The sequence below is a fragment of the Dama dama genome, chromosome Y (genome assembly GCF_033118175.1).
Source record: "Dama dama isolate Ldn47 chromosome Y, ASM3311817v1, whole genome shotgun sequence".
In the NCBI taxonomy this organism is placed as follows: Eukaryota; Metazoa; Chordata; class Mammalia; order Artiodactyla; family Cervidae; genus Dama; species Dama dama.
Window position 1 is genome coordinate 6,200,685 of NC_083715.1, and position 20,615 is coordinate 6,221,299.

Consider the following 20,615-nt stretch of genomic DNA (forward strand, 5'->3'; position numbering starts at 1 on the left):
TGATTCAAACCAAGTGGATGAGGCAAAATTTCTTCTTTTTATTTGATGATAGCAAGAAGCAAAAAGGCAACTTAGCTAGGAAAAAAGAATCAGTAGAAAGAAAGAGATGGAAGTTGAAGAATGGAATTTTCTTAGTCCTGGTGTGGGGGTATATTCACAAAGTCTTCCCTTAACATGGGGGCCTCTAAGGACGTAGCTGGACACTAAGGAGGCTATTCTGGTGTAAGGAAATGAAGTTTGGTGATGTTGGCTTGGCAGGGAAAACTGCCTACAGAAAAATGTAGCAATTTGGGAGTGTGGATAGTGCAGAATTTGAGGAGAGATGTAACATGGTGGGAGAGAGCAAAGACAATCCCCAATTTCCGCAAGAACTGAGTTTGTCTGGTGGGGATTCATAGATTTCCAATAGGCCTAAGGTAGTCTGTGAAAGAATCTGGAAGGGTGAGTCATTTCTCTGCCACTACTTGGGGTTACTCCTGTTAGAGAGAGCCTAGAACTCCATCTGGATTTTTTTTCCAACTGGAAAATTTCTTTAAAATTGGAGTATAATTGCTTTATAATGTTGTGTTAGTTTCTCTTGTACAGCTAAGTGAATCAGTCACCCATATTTACATTCTTTCCTTCTTGGATTTCCTTCCCATTTAGGTCACCATAGAACACTCAGTAGAATTCCCTATGCTAACAGTTCATTTTTATTAGTTATCTATTTTATACATAGTAGCGTATATATGCCAATCCCAATCTCCCAATCCATCCTACAGCATTTATTATGCTGGAGAGGGTATGGAGAAAAGGAAACCCTCTTTTGAGTGTGGGTTGCAATGGTGAAAACACCAGATCCTAGCCACCAGACCAGTGGTCAGTGACAAAGGCCCTGGCCTTTGACTTTGCAGAAAATAGTTTCCACAAAGACGTAAAGTAGTGAAGCAAGTGAAGTGTCTACTAAGAGGAAAAATGTATAGTACATGTGGATACGTACACATTGGTGGGAATGAAATTGGTCGAGCCACTATGGAGAACACTGTGGGGCTTTCTTGAAAAACTAAAAATAGAAATACCATATGACCCAGCAATCCCACTCCTGGGCATATATCCAGAGAAAATGATAATTCAAAAATATACATGCACCCCAATGTTCATTGCAGCACTATTTACAATAACCAGGACATGCCTGTGTGCTCAGTAGCTAAGTCGTGTCTGACTCTTTGTGGCCCCATGGACTGTAACCTGCTAAGCTCCTCTGTCCATGGGATTTCCCAGGCAAGAATACTGAAGTGGCTAACCAGTACATGAACACAACCTAAATGCCCATCAACAGAAGAATGGATAAAGAAGATTTGGTACATATATACAAATGAATATTACTCAGCCATTAAAATGAATGAAATGTGACATTTGCAGAAATGTGGATGGACCTAGAGACTGAGATTGAAGTAAGTCAAAAAGAGAAAAACAAATATTTTATATCAATGCGTATGTGTGAATCTATATAAATGGCACAGAGGAACTTAATTCCATCTGGATTTTGAGGGAGGCAGTCATCCTTCCCTGAACTGGCGTTCAGCTGGGGACCTGCAGATGGAAAAGGCTTCAGATGCTGAGATCAGTTTTGGATGCTGTCCAGGATGAAAGCTAGCTGGGACACTGCTCATCCTGAGGCAGGGAGGCAGATGGGCACCCCAGAGTAAAGCAATTGAAGATTCATTCCCTACTGACCAAATGTCTAAGACAATAATTGCAGGATGATTAAGGGAGAAGGCTGGGCCCTGCCCAGATCACATATCTCTCACTCCTGATGTCAGGAGACCTCCTCAGCCACACATGCATAGAAAAGTTCCTTATAGGCCAGTGAGGGGAGCAACGTCAAGGGTAAGGAATGTTCTACCTAGATGCCTTTTTGGTAAAATCCATCTTGGATAAGAGATGCATGTGCATACAAGGGAGGATCCTGAGATACACTAAATGTGGACTGTGAACCAGGAAACTTAAAATGATTGGCCAAAGGAAGCCCAGGAGAAATAACCCATAAAGTAATTCTAACTGCCATGAGAGTGCGACTCAGTGACTCTCTCTCCGAGTCTGCCCATAAGCCTATCCACACGTACTGTACTTTTTCCCTCTTAATAAATTCTTTACTTGATCCACTACTTTGTGGAAATTCTTTTCTGTAAAGCCAAACGTCAAAGTCTTTGTCACTGACGACTGGTTTAGTGGCTAGGATCGGGCACTTTCACTGCCGCCACCCAGTCTCAATCTCTGGTTGGGAATCCAAGCCCTGCTCCAAGCAGATGCAGGCTGAGGCCACCTGAGATCAATCCCAGACTGACTGAAGTTCAACAGCAAGAGCAGAAGACAAAAGAACTTCACAGACTGGAGATGCAATGCCTCTCCTTGAAGGGAGTTATCTAAGATCACTCCCCCTCTTCTACCTGCAGCTGTGGTGGAAAAGGGCACACAGACCTATAAAAGAAAGAATTGAGAAACAGGGGTGAAGACCTTAAGACAGGGGGAAGTAAGGTGCTGAGGATAGTGATGGAAATAATAATGTTTGAATTTGATTGAATATTTACCCAAACAAAGCAAAACTTTAAACTAAAAGAGAAAAGAATAACTGGAAATGTCATGATTTTGTTAACCCTTGGCCACTGAGAAAGAATGGGGTCTTGAGAAAGAAAACCCAGTTCATATCAAAACAAAGATTTTTTTTTTTAAATCATCCTGCAAACATTTGGTTTTGCTGTCTAATTTGTACCTGTGAACAATTGCAGTGAAGCAGTATTTTGATATTCAGGGCACTTTCCCATGGAATAAAATTGCTTTCACTCTGGGGATTTGCAACATAAATGGTGCTCAACTAATATTATATTCATACTTTATTACATTATTTTAACATGACAATAACTGAAATGGGTAAGGATAGAATTAGTATTTCTTAGTCCTAAGAAACAGCCTCAGAAAAGTTGTGACTTCGGATACACAGGCCAGTGATCAATCTGCTGCCCCAAACTGCCTAGTCAAGATCAGTGACAATTACTCCTGGATTGACAATTCTCAAGGCCTGGTACAGAGACAGAATCAATTGCATCAGATCAATTGGAATATTTGTTAAAAATGTATATTTGTTGGGGGTGGGAGGGAGGTTGAAGAGGGAAGAGGTATATATATATATATATATATATGTATATATATATATATATATATATTTATTTATAGCTGATCCACATTGTTATACAGCAGAAAGTATCACACCATTGTAAAGCAATTATACTCCAAATAAAAATAATTTTTTTAAAATGTAGATTTTTTTCCCCTTGGATCTGATCTACTGAATCAAAATACACATGAGTTAATGGCATTTTAATCAGGTTGCCCAGATTATTTACTGCTCCCCCGAATCTGAGAATGACCATAGACCAATAGCATTGCTTCTTTTACTGAGGTATCATCTTGAAATGGCCTTAGGGTTTAGTTGCAAGTAGGGCTGAAAAGACACCAAATTCTGCTTTTGAACTTTGTAACTGAAGGCAGCAGTAACTGAAGGGGACAGCAAAGAATAAGATGGTTAGATAGCATCATAGACTCAACAGACATGAAAAATCTGAGCAAACTCTGGGAGACAGTGAAGGACAGGGAGCCTGGCGTGCTACAGTCATCTGTGGGGTAACAGAGTCAGGCAGGGCTCAGCGACTGAATAACAGCAATTAAGGATGCGTTTAGAAATCCTTTCCTCTTATCTCAAAAGAAAAGAATATAAAAAACAAAAAAACAAAACCATAGATCTCCACTGTGAGAGGTTGTGATTAAATTATTCATATTCTAAAATGCTATAGTTGACAACTTTGACTCCTGCAGGCAGAAGTCATTGTAAAACAGAATGTGCAAATGACTCTTCCTCTTACTAGTGAGATAACTAGCTTTCTTCTTTGTTATTCTTAGCTTCCTTTCCTATTTAGCTTCAGACCTTGAAGCCATCATCTGGCAAGGAATTTTACTGTACTTTCTTCATTTACTGCTTCTAGGAACCCTTGCCGTTTATTCAGGTATATGACTGCATGGCTGACACAAGCCTTATTTTGTTTCTGGTTTTGTTCATGTCTTTCATTTGAAAATTAAAACTATAAGCATCTTAAGAAATTAAGAGAAAGGGGAGGATTATGACATGTGAGCCCATGTGTGTATTTATTAAAAAGCACACAAGGATGTCCCAGACCTGTGCAGCTCTAGGCTACGCAGCTGGGCTTTTAGGAGGAACTGGAATTAGGCTCTGGAAGCTCCAAGAGACTGACTTTCTCAGGCTCTTCATTTATTTTTGCTTTTTGGAGGTGCATGGTCTCTTTACCGTTTTTTCTCTTTGCACATTAATTTCACTCTATTTCATGGACTTTGTCTCTTCTAAAAGCTTGTGAATCTCCTCTGCTACAGATTCTATTAATTCTTACTTTTCAGTAAATGCAGAGACATTCTGAATCCAAATTCCCGGAGAGAGATTCTGATCAGTCCAGTTTGAGTCGGAAGAATATCTCTATCTACTCAGCGATGGCCATGGGGTAGGAACCTATTGTCAGCAGGGTACCAGGTACTCATCCCCATGAAGTCCAACAGGCTGCTGAGAAATGGGGTCATTCTGGGCTGTCAGATCCAAAGCAGTTTGTTTGTCTCTTTGCTTGTTTGGCTTTAGTTAAATTATTCTGAAATGTGCATTAACTGAGGCCAATGTGAGTCAGGGCTTGACACCCTCCTCAGGTGTTGGGGAAGAGATGCTCCTTTACACTAGTTTCTGGCATGAGAAGATATGGGCCTGGAGGTTCGAGCAGCTATGCTGGAACGACAATGTGCTTGAGGATAAAACTAACACATAGACAAGAATGAAGCTGAAAAGCAGACCAGGGCCTGATAATACTTGCTTTGTTCCTAAATTTTCAGTTATGTCATCTGACATACATTTCTCTAAGTTAATTTGGATTTTTTCTTCTTTACGATTTTAAAGTTCAACATCTTACGTTCAAAATTCAACCATTCAACCATTGGTTTAATCCTAATCTGAATAAAGTTTACTTTACTTTCCTTCTACACTTTGTTCTTTCTTCCCAGAGAAAGAAAGTATGTGACAATGTTCTCCTTTAATGATAACAGTTATAGCAACAGTAATACATTGTTACACATCATTATTTTTACATTTTGATTTATCCTATTCTCAGCATTAGATTTTTCTTTAACAAAGTTATTTATGTTATTATTATTTTTTAAAATTTAAATCTCATTATCCACTGAATAACAAACTGCCTCTTTTGTTTGACAGCTGGATCTTGGTTCACCTTTGAGCCTTCTATTTTTTCTATGGTTTCATCAAAGTAGGTGGCTTCCTAGTGAGTTACTGCATCCTGGATTTTCTTCACTTTGGTCGCATTCTTTGTTTTAGATTCTCAAACTTTAATCTCACATGTGGAATTCCTAAACATCCTCTCCCTCAAATATCATCTTCTCTGGAAGTGTTCTTCAGATTCCTTATTTAGAAGCTATATTTCCTGCATGCACCCCAATGTTCACAGCAGTACTATAGCCAAGATATGGAAGCTATATGGAAGCCAAGATATGGAAGCTAAGGGTCCATGAACAGATGAATGGATAAAGAAGTGCTGTACATATAATGGAACATTACTCAGTGATAAAAAAGAATAAAATAATGTCATTTACAGCAACATAGATGGATTTAGAGATTATCTAAGTGAAGTAAATCAAAGATAAATATTAATGATATCACTTATATCATTTATATGTGGATATAGGTGGATATTAATGATATCACTTATACACGGAATCTGAAATAATGCACATGAATTTATTTGCAAAACGGAAACCAACTCACAGGTATAGAGAACAAACCTATGGTTAGCAAAGGGAAAAGGGGGAGTGATAAATTAGGAGTATGGGATTAACAGATACATACCACTATATGTGAAATAGATAAGCAACAAGGCCTTACTGTACAGCACAAGGAGCTATGTTTAATATCTTGCAATGACCTATAATGGAAAGCAATCTGAAAAAAATACATGCATATACAATTGAATCACTTTGCTGTTCACCTGAAACTAACAGTGTTGTAAATCAACTAAACTGCAATTAGAAAAAGAAGCTATCTTTCCTCTTCTGTACTCAGATTGTATATTATTTTGGGGTTTGGAAGCAAAGAGTTTATATCTAAAATTTATATTTTGATATGTTGTTACATTGTTAGTAGTTGATATGCTCTTTGAAATTTGGGATACGTTATGTCCTTTGTATGACTTCCTAGGTGACTCAGTGGTAAAGAATCTGCCTGCCAAGCAGGAGACATGGGTTTGACCCCTGGGTCAGGAAGATCTAATGGAGAAGGAGCTGGCAACCCACTCCAGTGTCTTGCTTGAGAAATTCCATTGACAGAGGAGTCAGAGGGCTATAGTCCATGGGGTCACAAAGAATTGGACATGACTTAGCGACTAAACCACTACCACCTTGTCTTTTGCATAGTTCAGAGTACTAAGTCAGTGCCTTGCACAGAATAGATACTAAGTATATTTAAAGATGGACAACAAAGGAAAAGATCACACATAAAACACAACACAAATGTACCATCCATGAAAGTTCTAAGATATAAAATTCAGCTTCAAGTTACTTTTGTCAGACTATTTCATAATATTTTTCAATATAAAACTTAAGAAAGGAAAAGGTAATTTTCATATAGTTGTAGGAATTCAGTAGGTAATCAATGCAATTTGAGAATCATTTTATATGATAGTCTGTAAGCACTGGGGACACCGTCTCAAGTAGAAAATTGCTGTGTCGAGTAGTCCATAGGTGTGTATACCAGCTGTATTTCAAAGTTAAGTAGTCTGTTTTACAAAAGGAATTATTCAAATATGTGGAAAAGCTTTTCCTTGTAGAAATCAGTAACTAAAGAAAGATTATCCTCAAAAAACATCCTTCCTTTTTGATTCTCTAGGGGAAACAAAAAGACAACTTAAAACAAATAAAATGTCATCCAACTTCCCATCCAACATACAGAGCAGTTAAAACAAACAAAGAAACAAACTAAGAATAAACATGTATCTAACCAGAGCCAAATTGAACCAAGTGCAAACGGGAAGGCTTTCTAATAAAAATGCTTATTAGAATGGTCTCCTAATAAATATGTTGACAAGCCATTTGGTATATCAAAAATTCTAGGGACCAACAAAGTGCCAACTGTAGAGTGTGACTACAGAAGAAATTAGTGAGGAAATATAGAAAGACATATGCATGTGCACGCACACACACATACACACACAGATTTTTAAAGAGAGCCACTAAAAACTGCCAATTTGTTGGCATCTAATTGAGCATAATTGCTCTTGTGGTATTGGTAACTTAACCACCAAGTGCTTCCTTTAGCCCATTTGACTTCTTTCCTGGGATCAGTCATCCTGAAGGTTTTCCACTGCTTGAACAGAAAGGAGGAAAATGATCAAGGCAGACATCTGAGCAAACACATGCTATTTATACAGAGCAGTGTGTTTTCTAGAACTGATCCTGCACCTGATTTGGTATATCAATTATTTGTACCCTTCTGCCTCCTCTTACGCAAACTCAAAGCTGTGCCATGCCTTGCTGATTTACCCTGATAAACTCTTACTGCCTGCCTCTAAGAGCAGCTTGCATGCCCTTGAGTAATTCACTCACATAGTATCCATATCTGACCTGGTGTGCATTAACTGAGAATAGTAAATACAAAAGTGGGTCTTCAAATATGAATATGTGTGTTCTAAAATAAAATTAATTAACATTAGTAATCTAGACCAATCAATTAAAGAGGAAGAAGCAGGCCTACATTATATGGAGTAATTTGGCATTGTTCCATATATTCTATAATTTATAATATACCTAAAAATTAAGGCAAAAATGATTCTTCCAAATCAAAACAAGAACTCAAGTAATTCCAAACCATTCTCTTAACCACATTTTCAGATTTTCTTTCACAGAATCATTCTTTCACAAGAGCAGACCTGTTGCCAACATAGGCATACACTTGATACATGAAAAGTAAGATAAAATGTTGTGGCAACATTATAAATAATAGTTACCATCATTGATAATACAGAAAGTGTATTATTGATTTAATGATAGTAACGAGACCACCTAAGGCAAAGAGCCAGCTCGCTGGAAAAGACTCTGATGCTGGGAAATATTGAAGGCAGGAGGAAAAGGGAATAGAGGATGAGATGGTTGGATGGCATCTTTGACTCAATGGACATGAGTTTGAGTAACTCCAGGAGATAGTGAAGGACAGGGAAACCTCGCATGTTGCAGTCCATGGGGTCGCAAAGAGTCGGACTCGACTGAGCGACTGAACAACAACAACAAAAATGAGTTGGAGTTTTTTTTTTTTTAATTTATTTTTTATTGAAGGATATTTGCTTTACAGAATTTTGCTGTTTCCTGTCAAACCTCAACATGAATCAGCCATATGTATACATATATCCCTTCCCTTTTGAACCTCCCTCCCATCTCCCTCCCCATCCCTCCCCTCTAGGTTGATACAGAGCCCCTGTTTGAGTTTCTTAGCTATATAGCAAATTCCCATTGGCTATCTATTTTAGATATGGTAATGTAAGTTTCCATGTTACTCTTTCCATACCTCTCACCCTTGCCTCCCCTCTCCCCATGTCCATAAGTCTATTCTCTATGTCTCTTTCTCCATTGCTGCCCTGTAGGTAAATTCTTCAGTACTATTTTTCTAGATTCTGTATATATGCATTAGAATACTATGTTTATCTTACTCTTTCTGACTTACTTCACTGTATAATAGTTTCTAGGTTCATACACCTCATTAGAACTGACTCAAATGTGTTCCTTTTTATGGCTGACTAATATTCTGTTGTATACATACCACAACTTCTTTATCCATTCATCTGTTGATGGACATCTAGGTTGCTTCCATGTTCTAGCTATTGTAAATAATGCTGCAGTGAACAATGGGATACATGTGCCTCTTTCACTTTTGGCTTCCTTAGGCTATGTGCCTAGGAGTGGGATTGCTGGGTCATTTGGTGGTTTTATTCCTAGTTTTTTTTTAAGGAATCTCGATACCATCTTCCATAGAGGCTGTATTAATTTACATTCCCACCAACAGTGCAAGCGTGTTCCCTTTTCTCCACACCCTCTCCAGTATTTATTGTTTGTAGACTTTTTGATGAAGGCCATTCTGACTGGTGTGAGGTGATATCTCATTGTGGTTTTGATTTGTACTTTGCTAATTATGAGTGATGTTTAACATTTTTTCATGTGTTTGTTAGCCATTTGTGTATCTTCTTTGTAGAAATGCCTGTTTGGGTCTTTTTCCCACTCTTTGATTGGGTTGTTTGTTTTTCTGGTATTGAGTTGTATGAGCTGCTTGTATATTTTGGAAATTAATCCCTTGTCAGTTGTTTCCTTTGCTATTATTTTCTCCCATTCTGAGGGCTGTCTTTTCACCTTGCATATAATTTCCTTTGCCATGTAAAAACTTTTAAGTTTAATCAGGTCCCACTTGTTTGCTTTTGTTTTTATTTCTGTTACTCTAGGAGGTGGAACATAGGGGATCTTGCTTTGATTTATATCTTTGAGTGTTCTGCCTATGTTTCCCTCTAAGAGTTTTATAGTTTCTGTTCTTACATTTAGGTCTTTAATACACTTTGAGTTTATCTTTGTGTATGGTGTTAGGAAGTGTTCTAATTTCATTCTTTTACATATAGCTGTCCAGTTTTCCCAGCACCATTTATTGAAGAAGCTGTCTTTGCCCCATTGTATATTCTTGCCTCCTTCATCAAATATAAGGTACCCATAGGTGCATGAGTGTATTTCTGGGCTTTCTATGTTATTCCATTGATCTATGTTTCTGTTTTTGTGCCAGTACCATACTGTCTTGATGACTGTAGCTTTATAGTATAATCTGAAGTCAGGAAGGTAGATTGCTCCAGCTCCATTCTTCTTTCTGAAGATTGCCTTGGCTATTAGGGGTCTTTTGTGTTTCCATATGAACTGTGAATTTTTTTTTGTTCTAGTTCTGTGAAAAATGTCATTGGTAATTTGATAGGGATCACATTGATTTTTTAGATTGCATTTGGTAGTATAGTCATTTTCACAATACTGATTCTTCCTACCCAGGACCATGGAGATATCTCCACCTCTTTATGTCATCTTTGATTTCTTTCGTTAGTGTCTTATAATTTTTTGTGTAGAGTTCTTTTTCTTCTTAGGTACATTTATTCCTATATATTTTATTCTTTTTTTTGCAATAGTGGATGGGATTGATTACTTAATTTCTCTTTCTGATTTTTCGTTGTTAGTATACAGAAATGCAAATGATTTCTGTGTATTGACTTTGTATCCTGCAACCTTGCTAAATTCACTGATTAGCTCTAGTAATTTTCTGATACTATCTACAGGGTTTTCTATGAACAGTATCATGTCATCTGCAAACAGTGACAGCTTTACTTCTTTTTTTTCTGACCTGAATTCCTTTTATGTCTTTTTCTTCTCTGATTGCTGTAGCCTTGGACTTCCAGAACTATGTTGAATAATAGTGGGGAAAGTGGGCATTCCTTGTCTTGTTCCTGATCTTAGGGGGAATGCTTTTAGTTTTTTACCACTGAGAATAATGTTTGCTGTAGACTTATCATATATGGGCTTTATCATGTTGAGGTAGATTCCTTCTATGCCCATTTTTTGAAAACTTTTAATCATAAATGGGTGTTGAATTTTGTCAAAGGCTTTTTCTGCATCTATTGAGATGATCATATGGCTATTATCTTTCAGTTTGTTAACATGGTGTATCACATTGATTGTTTTGCATATACTGAAGAATACTTTTATTCCTGGAATAAATCCAACTTGATCATGGTGTATGAGCTTTTTGATGTGTTGCTGAATTCTGTTTACTAAAATTTTGTTGAGGATTTTTGCATCTACTTTCATCAGTGATATTGGGCTGTAGTTTCCTTTTTTTGTGTTGTCTTTGTCTGATATTGATATCAGGGTGATAGTGGCCTTATAGAATGAGTTTGAAAATGTTCCTTCCTCTGCAACAGTTTTAGAAGGATAGGCATTAGCTCTTCTCTAAATGTTTGATAGAATTCTCCTGTGAAGCCATCTGGTCCTGGGCTTTTGTTTTTGGGGAGATTTTTTTTAATCACAGCTTCAATTTAAGTAATTGTAATTGAGCTGTTCATAATCTCTATTTCTTCCTGAGTCAGTCTTGGAAGATTTAACTTTTCTAAGAATCTGTCCATTTTTTCCAGGATATCCACTTTATTGCCATATAGTTGTTCATAATAGTCTCTTGTAATCCTTTGTATTTCTACACTGTCTGTTGTAACCTCTCCTTTTTCATTTCTAATTTTGTTGATTTGATTCTTCTTTTTTTTTCTTGATGAGTTTGGCCATAGTTTTGTCAATTTTGTTTATATCCTCAAAGAATCAGCTTTTAGTTTTATTAATCTTTACTATTATTTCTTTAATTTCTTTTTCATTTATTTCTGCTCAGATATTTATGATTTCTTTTCTTCTACTAATTATGGGGTTTTTTTGTTCTTTTTTCCCCAGTTGTTTTAGGTGTAAATTTAGGTTGCTTATTCAATGTTTTTCTTTTTTATTGAGGTAAGATTATATTTCTGTAAACTTCCCTCTTAGAACTGCTTTTGCTGCATCCCATAGGTTTTGAGTTGTCATGTTTTCATTGTCATTTGTTTCTAGAAATTTTTTTATTTCCCTTTTGATTTCTTTAGTAACCAGTTTGTTATTTAGAAATGTATTGTTTAATTTTGTGTTTGTGTTTCTTACAGTTTTTTTCTTGTAATTGATGTCTAGTCTCATAGCATTGTGATTGGGGAAGATACTTGATATGATTTCAACTTTCTTAAAGTTACTGAGGTTTGATTCATGACCCAAGATGCGGTCTATCCTGGAGAATGTTCCATGTGTACTTGTGAAGAAGGTGTATTCTTCTGCATTTGGATGGAATGTCCTGAAGATATCAATGAGATCCATCTCATCTAAAGTATTATTTAAGACTTGTGTTTCCTTATTAGTGTTCTGTTTTGATGATCTGTCCATTGGTGTGAGTGGGGTGTTAATGTCTCCTACTATTATTGTGTTACTGTCAATTTTGCCTTTTATATCTGTTAGTGTTTGTCTTATGTATTGTGGTGCTCCTATGTTGGGTGCATAGATATTTACAATTGTTATGTTTTCCTCTTGGTTTGATCCCTTGATCATTATGTTGTGTCCTTCCTTATCTCTTGTGATCTTCTTTATTTTAAGGTCTGTTTTGTCTGATATGAGGATTGCTACCCCAGCTTTCTTTTGCTTCCTATTTGCATGGAATATATTTTTCTATCCTCTCACTTTCAGTCTATTTGTGTCTTTAGGTCTGAAGTGGGTTTCTTCTAGACAGCATATATATGGGTTTTGTTTTTGTATCCATTCAGCCAGCTTGTATCTTTTGGTGGGAGCATTTAATCCATTTAAATTTAAAGTAATTATTGATATACATGTTTCTATTGTCACTTTCTTAATTGCTTTGGGTTGATTTTGTAGATCTTTTACTTTCTCTTGTATTTCTTGACTATATAAGTCCCTTTAACATTTATTGTAAAGCTGATTTGGTGGTACTGAATTCTCCTAACTTTTGCTTTTCTGAAAAGATTTTTATTTCTCCATCAATTTTGAATGAGATCCTTGCCAAGTACAGTAATCTTGGTTGTAGATTTTCCCTTTTCAGTACTTTAAATATATCTTGCCATTCCCTTCTGCCCTGCGGAGTTTCTGCTTAAAAGATCAGCTGTTAAACGTATGGGGTTTCCCTTGTATGTTACTTACTGCCTTTCCTTTGCTGCTTTTAATATTCTTGATTTGTGTTTAGTCTTCATTAGTTTGATTAGTAGGTGTTTTGGCATATTTCTCCTTGGGTTTATCCTGTATGGGACTCCTTGTGCCTCTTGGACTTGATTGACTACTTCCTTTTCCATGTTGGGGAAATTTTCAACTATAATCTCCTCAAAAATTTTCTCGTACTCTTTCTTTTTGTCTTTTTCTTTTGGGACCCATATAATTCGAATGTTAATGTGTTTGATATTGTCCCAGAGGTCTCTGAGACTGTCCTCAGTTCTTTGCATTCTTTTTATTTTATTCTGCTCTTCAGAAGTTATTTCCATCATTTTATCTTCCGGCTCACAGATTCATTCTTCTGCTTCAGATATTCTGCTATTGATTCCTTCCAGAGTATTTTTAATTTCAGTAATTGTGTTGTTTGTCTCTGTATGCTTATTCTTTAATTCTTCTAGGTCTTTATTAATTGATTCTTGGATTTTCTCATTTTGTTTTCAAGATTTTTGATCATCTTTACTATCACTATTCTGAATTCTTTTTCAGGTAATTTGTCTATTTCCTCTTCATTTATTTGGACTTCTGTGTTTCTAATTTGTCCTTTCATTTGTGTAGCATTTCTCTGCCTTTTAAACTTATTGTGTTTGAGGTCTCTTTTCCCCAGGCTTCAGGGTTGAATACTTTCTGCCTTTTGGTTTCTGCTCTCCTAAGATTGGTCCAGTGGTTTGTGTAAGCTTTGTATAGGGTGAGATTTGTACTGAGTTTTTGTTCATTTGTTTTTCCTCTGATGGGCAAGGCTGAGTGAGGTGGTAATCCTATCTGCTGATGATTGGGTTTGTATTTTTGTTATGTTTGTTCTTTAGATGAGGCGTCTTGCACAGGGTGCTAGTGGTGGTTGGGTGATTCCAGGTCTTGTATTCAAGTGGTCTCCTTAGTAATAATTCTCACTATTTGATATTCCCTAGGGTTAGTTCTCTGGTAGTCTAGGGTCTTGGAGTCAGCGCTCTGACTCCAAAGGCTCAGGGCTTGATCTTGAGTTTTGTGTGGTTCTGTATGTTCTTTTCCACAGGTAAGTACTCCTGTCCACTGTCAGCTGGTGTTCTGCATGCACTTCTGTGTCTGAAACTGTGTTCCTGATGTATTCGTGGAGAGAGATGTACTCCATGTCCACCTACTCCTTTGCCATCTTGTTCTCCTGTGTTTCTTCCTTTGTGCTCTCTAGTTTCACTGGCTCATAAGGTGGCTGGGCCCAGAGGCCTTTGAGCTGGTACTTCAGACCCGAGTCTGTACTACAGAATGGCTGCCGACAGCTCAGCAGGCAGTCCATGTGCCATGAGTTGGAGTTTTTAGTAGAAGGGAAAGTTTTATGTTTTATACCAACACACTAATAGTATTGAAAACACAGTTATTTGACAGCGTCTGGACAATATCTGAATACTAGTTCCCTTTATATCACTATCCTGTTTTGATTTCTTTTTTATTTTACTATAAAAGGTACAGATTTAAGAATGGAAAGTAAAGTAGCTTATGGTGAAAGACAATGATACTATATCACTTGCTCTGTGGTGCAAATAAAAGTATGATATAATATATGTGAAAGCACATTACCTCTCACACTGTAGGCATATAATAAAAGTTTGTTGAATAAATATGATGAATCAATAAATCTCAAGCTATAATTTGGCTATAACCTTCATAATATAAATGTTTGACAGCTCATAAGACAGGCTTTCAGCAGAAATTATTTTACTGGCAGTTGGATTTAAAGCAATAGAGATATAGTCATTATTTCATGACTTCCTTTAGTCCTGGAAATGGAGTTTGTTGATTTATCATGGCACAGATTATTTATATTTAAAAGGTCACCTCTTTCCCCCCACCCCCTTAGCTAGCATTAGAAAGAGTTTAATTGAGAAACTCACATTTTAAGCCTATAAAAATGATAACAATGAAGAGTATTTCTTTGTGCTTTTAGCTTCTTCTTCGTAATTTTAGAGAGATGGGAATACCATACCATCTGACCTGCCTCCTGCTAATCCTGTATGCAGGTAAGAACTCTACATGGAACAACTAATTGGTTCAAGATGGAGAAAGGAGTACAAAAGGGCAGTCTGCTGTCATCCTGTTTGTTTAACCAATATGCTGAGCACACCATGAGAAATGCCAGGCTGGGTGAGATACAAGCTGGAATCAAGATAGGCGGGAGAAACGTCAACAACCTCAGATGTGTGGATGATACCACTCCAATGGCAGAAAGCAAAGAGGAACTAAAGAGCCTCTTGATGAGAGTGAAGGAGGAGAATGAAAGAGCTGGCTTAAACTAAACATTAAGAAACTAAGATCATGGCATCTGGCCCCATTACTGCCTGGCAAGTAGAAGGGAAAGGGGTAGAAGTAGTGGCACATTTCCTCTTCTTGGGCTCCAAAATCACTGCAGATGGTGACTGCAGCCATGAAATCAGAAGACGATTGCTTCTTGGCAAGAAAGCGATGACAAACCTAAACAGTGTGTTGAAAAACAGACATTACTCTGCCAACAAAGGTCCATGTAGTCAAGGCTATGATCTTCCCAGTGGTCACATTTGGTTGTGAGAGCTGGACTGTAAAGAAGGCAGAATGCCAGAGAAGTGATACCTTTGAACTGTGGTACTGGAGAAGACTCCTGAAAGTCCCTTGGCCAGCAAGGAGATTAAACCAGTCAATCTTAGGAGAGATCAATCCTGCATATTCTCTGGAAGGACTTAAGCTGAAGCTGAAGCTACATTACTTTGATCATCTGATGCGAACAGCTGACTCATTGGAAAATCACTGAGGCCGGGAAAGATTGAGGGCAGAAGGAGAAGAGGGTGTCAGATGAGATAGATGGATGGTATCACCGATGCACTAGACATGAACTTGGGCAAATCCGGGAGATGGTGAGGGACAGGGAGGCCTAGTGTGCTGCAGTCCATGGGGTCACAAAGAGTTGGACATGACTGGGCACAACATCTGAAATCATCTCATGTATAAGGCACTATGTTGGACTTAAAGTTCCTAGAAACTTAAAAATTCTCCTTTTTAATCAACAGATAAACCTGTTTTATTGTAACTGTCTTGGCATTTGGAAGGCCATTTTATTTCCCAATCATCTCTCATTTATGAGACTTTGTCCTCATTGGGGTTTGTCATTCCACACCTCCAATCACCTTACTCATCAAGTGGCCTTGTAGGGAAGCAGGTCTGCCTACTCTGACAGCCCCTGGTACTCCACATCCCTTGTGTTCCCTAATATAGGTCTTCTTGGTTTTTGTTTGGTGCCTGTCTCACCCCCTATTGATAAATCTGGCCTTAGCTATCAATCTATGTCATTTCTCCACTGAGGTTCTTTGCATCACAGCCAGGTCTTGTTGACAAGGTGGAGTGAAGCAAGCACGCAATTATCTGGGTAATTTAAGCCATCACCGTGCTTTGTCTATTACCCGGACAATTCACTAGAGAGGAAATCAATAGTGAAGAGATTAATAACTTGCAATTATTCAGGCAATTTAAGTCACCAGCAATGTTTTTGCTTGAATTATCCAGATAATTGCTTCAAATCTGTATTTTGCTTTGCTAATTGAAAGCTAACCTTGAGGGAAAAAAAAATGGCTTAAGACAACAAGTAGTCTGAGAGATCCCAGTTCAAACCTTCATCCCTGGAACTTTTTTTGGCAGTTGATTTCATTATATTTTTATAAGGTGAATAAAACATCTAACCCCAGGGACTTCCCTGGGGTCCAGCAGTTAAGAATCCACCTTGCAATGCAGGGAATGATGATGTAATTCCTAGTTGGGGAAGTAAGGTCCCACTTACCATAGAGCAACTAAGCTCATGCACCCACAGGCAACTACTAAGCCATTGCCTTCTGTAGCCTGTGTGCCACAGCTAGCGAGCCTGTGTACTCAAATAGAGAGTCAGTGCACTGCAATGAAAGATCCCGCAAGATGCAAGGAAGATTTTGTGTGCCACAGAGAAGATCTTGTATGCTGCAACTAAGAACTGACATAGTCAAAAAACAAACAAGCAATTGCAAAAACCAAACAAAAAAAATCTAACTTCACACACAAGGACCAGCTAAGTTAAGTGCTAGGTAAAGTCTGTCTATGTGACTATGGAGGAAGACGAAGCCATATGGTCTTCACAGACCATCATCAAAACACTGCCACTTCACTTGTTCTAATAATGGTCCAAAGGAAACTGTGCCAACTAATACAGAACCACAAAAAGGGAAAGTAAGCACTGAAATGGGCAGTAAAATGGAAAAAAAAAAAATACAGAACCACAAAAAGTCATTGTTCCTGCCCTATACATCGATGGGAATTAACATATGTGTATTTATACATTTACATATGTGTATGCTCATACAGCCAATGACAAAAATCTAGATATAAGGCAGTTCAAGCACTCCAACTGGCTCCCTGTGGCCCCTCATAACTGATTTCTCACCAGAAGTAACACCTACACTGCTTGTTTTTGACTTCATATATATGGTCTCTTACAGTACATATTCTTTTGTGTCTGGGTTTTTTCCCACTCAATATTTATCTATGAGATTCATCCATGGGTGTATATCTTTCTCGTTGCTGTGTAGTATTTTTTTGTATGAATGTGTCACCATTTACTTATTCATCCTGTTGTAGATGAATGTGTGTGTTATTTCCAGTTTGGAGTTCTTAAGAATAAAGCAGCTGTAAGCACAATGGTATGTATGATCACTCACCTAGAGCCAGACATCCTGGAATGTGCAGTCAAGTGGGCCTTAGAAAGCATCACTATGAACAAAGCTAGTGGAAATGATGGAATTCCAGTTGAGCTATTCCAAATCCTGAAAGATGGTGCTGTGAAAGTGCTGCGCTCAATATGCCAGCAAATTTGGAAAACTCAGCAGTGGCCACAGGAGTAGAAAAGCTGTTTTCATTCCAATCCCAAAGAAAGGCAATGCCAAAGAATGCTCAAACTACCGCACAATTGCACTCATCTCACACGCTAGTAAAGTAACGCTCAAAATTCTCCAAGCCAGGCTTCAGCAGTAAGTGAACTGTGGACTTCCAGATGTTCAAGCTGGTTTTAGAAAAGGCAGAGGAAACAGAGATCAAATTGCCAACATCCGATGGATCATTGAACAAGCAAGGGAGTTCCAGAAAAACATCTATTTCTGCTTTATTGACTGTGCCAAAGCCTTTGACTGTGTGGATAGCAATAAACTGTGGAAAATTCTTAAAGAGATGGGAGTACCAGACCACCTGACCTGCCTCTTGAGAAACCTGTATGCAGGTCAAGAAACAACAGTTAGAACTGGACATGGAACAACAGACTGGTTCCAAATAGGAAAAGGAGTATGTCAAGGCTGTATATTGTCACTCTGCTTATTTAACTTATATGCAGAGTACATCATGAGAAATGCTGGGCTGGAAGAAGCACAAGCTGGAATCAAGATTGCCAGGAGAAGTATCAATAACCTCAGGTATGCAGATGACACCACCCTTATGGCAGAAAGTGAAGAGGAACTAAAAAGCCTCTTGATGAAAGTGAAAGAGGAGAGTGAAAAAGTTGTCTTAAAGCTCAACATTCAGAAAACTAGGATCATGGCATCTGGTCCCATCACTTCATGGGCAATAGATGGGGAAACAGTGGCTGACTTTATTTTTTGGGGCTCCAAAATCACTGCAGATGGTGATTGCAGTCATGAAATTAAAAGACGCTTACTCCTTGGAAGGAAAGTTGTGACCAAGCTAAACAGCACATTAAAAAGCAGAGACATTTCTTTGCCAACAAAGTCCATCTAGTCAAGGCTATGATTTTTCCAGTGGTATGTATAGATGTGAGAGTTGGACTGTGAAGAAAGCTGAGCACCAAAAAATTGATGCTTTTGAACTGTGGTATTGGAGAAGACTCTTGAGAGTCCCTTGGACTACAAGGAGATTGAACCAGTCCATCCTAAAGGAGATCAGTCCTGGGTGTTCATTGGAAAGACTGATGTTGAAGCTGAAACTCCAATACTTTGGCCACCTCATGTGAAGAGTTGACTCAGTGTAAAAGACCCTGATGTTGGGAGGGATTGGGGGCAGGAGGAGAAGGGGACGACAGAGGATGAGATGGCTGGATGGCATCACTGACTTGATGGGCATAAGTTTGAGTAAACTCCGGGAGTTGGTGATGGACAGGGAGGCCTGGCGTGCTGTGGTTCATGGGGTCACAAAGAGTCGGACACGACTGAGTGACTGAACTGAACTGAAGTATTCTTAAATAAACAAATAAACAAACAAAGAAACTATTGCCACTTCACCTGTAATTGACCCTGGTTGAGAGCAAAAGAATGTTATGTATGATATTGTATCTTCTGCAGTCCTTAGTCTGTAATTATGCAGATTATGTCATGGTTTTCTTGTGTTCAGAGAAAAGTGATACCTAAAGAAAGATACCCTGATACCTAAAGAAAGAGGGCATTTATTTATTTTCAAGATACTCACAGGCTAGGAGCTTAATTGTGAAGATGCCTTTCTCTGTCTGCCTCTTAGGACTCCCCTGGAAGTCACAAGGGAAACCTGGCATCTCTCAACACATTTGCTCATTATTATGCTCTGTGTGTTACCTGCAAAAGACCTAGAAGCACTGCTTCCACACCCCGCCTCTTAATATTGTGCTCAGCTAAATTATTTCAATCTGAAAGTTTCCTATTTCTAAACTCTCAAAATATGAATATGATTGATTCTGCTCATTTTTTTCAAGCTATGTGGTCTGTGTAGGATGAACACGAACCTCTTGACCACAGCAAGCCCATAAGCTGGGGCAGGCCCTTAGGTTCACATGGAACTGAACCTCGTTCTAAACATCTATCTGCACTAGTGTAGACACTGGCTTCTCTTAGAAGTGTGTATTTTTGGGACAGGTCACTTTGATAAAGTGAGAAGCCCTCCTGAGAAGCCAAAAGTATGCCTTAAGGGTATTTTCAGATGTTGCACAATTCAGCCTTTTTATTCTTCAAGTGATGATCTCACATAAAAATAACAAATATCAAACAAAGATTACCTTGAATAAAAAATAGCGAGTTCTAGGGACTAATAAATGTTATATGCACACATGTATGGAGTGTTCATTTTATTCTAGGCACTGGTTTTTGGAACTCAGAAGTAAGACAGATGACATGTCTCATGTACTTAATTTGTAGTGGAGGAGACAAGTTATATGCAAATACACAATGTCTACATAGGGTGAAGTCTGTAGTGATGAAGGGAATGAAGGGACAGAGAATGCTCACAGGTAATATTTAGGTGAGATGTCAGAGATTTTTATGAAGGAGTGATATTTGAGCAGTGATTGGAAGGAAGCATGTGAAAGATGTGCCAGACAGGAGTGTTTGCAAAATATCCCACATCAGTCATTTCTTTTGTTTTATTCACTAGTTTGTGGTATTTTTTAGATTCCACATATAAGTGATATAATGCAGTATTTGCCTTTCTCTGTCTGATGTCATTTTACTTAGCATAATACTCTCCAAGTACATCCAAGTTGTTGCTAATGGCAAAATTTGGTTGCCAGTGCAGAGAGAGAAGCAGGGGGGGAAATATAGGGGTATGGGACTAAAAGATACTAACTATTAATTATAAAATAAGCTGCAGGGATATATTGTACAACATGGGAAATACAGTGAACATTTTATAACTATGAATGGAGTATGGGCTTTAATATTTTGAGTCACTATATTGTATACTTGTAG